We start from the raw sequence: 662 nt of genomic DNA, 5'->3' as shown, positions 1-662 counted from the left end.
TTTCTGTGGAATCTGAGAACAGATATTTCGGATCCCTTTGAAGACTATCGGGCCAAAGGATATATCCTCTGAGAGCAAAGAGAAAAAAGCTTTCTGAGAAACTTCTTTGTGTTCTGTGAAATCATCTCAGAGTGTTACAGGCTTCCCCTCAAGAAGCCTTTTGCTACGACAGTGCTTGTGGAATTGGCAAAGTGATATTTGGAAGCCCATAGAGGGCAATGGAGAAAAAGGAAATATTCTCAGCTGAAATCTGGTAAGAAGCTTTCTGAGAAACTGCTTAGAGCTCTGTTAATTCATCTCACAGAGTTACATCTGTATTTCGTGGATCTCTTTGATAGCCTTATTTCTGTGGTATCTGAGATCAGATATTTCAGATCCCTTTAAAACTATGGGGCCAATGGAAATATCCTCCGAAAACAAAGAGAAAGAAGCTATCTGATAAACTTCTTTGTGTTCTGTGAAATCATCTCACAGAAATACAGCTTCCCCTCAAGAAGCCTTTCGCTAATATAGTTCTTGTGGATTTGGAAAAGTGATATTTGGAAGCCCATAGAGGGCTATAGTGAAAAAGGAACGATCCTCATATGAAATCTGGAAAGAATCTTTCTGAGAAACTGCTTAGTGTTCTGTTAATTCATCTCACAGAGTTACATCTGTATTTC

This window comes from Mandrillus leucophaeus, unplaced genomic scaffold, assembly GCF_000951045.1.
Source record: "Mandrillus leucophaeus isolate KB7577 unplaced genomic scaffold, Mleu.le_1.0 Scaffold63, whole genome shotgun sequence".
Taxonomy (NCBI): domain Eukaryota; kingdom Metazoa; phylum Chordata; class Mammalia; order Primates; family Cercopithecidae; genus Mandrillus; species Mandrillus leucophaeus.
This window is presented reverse-complemented; position numbering follows the sequence as displayed.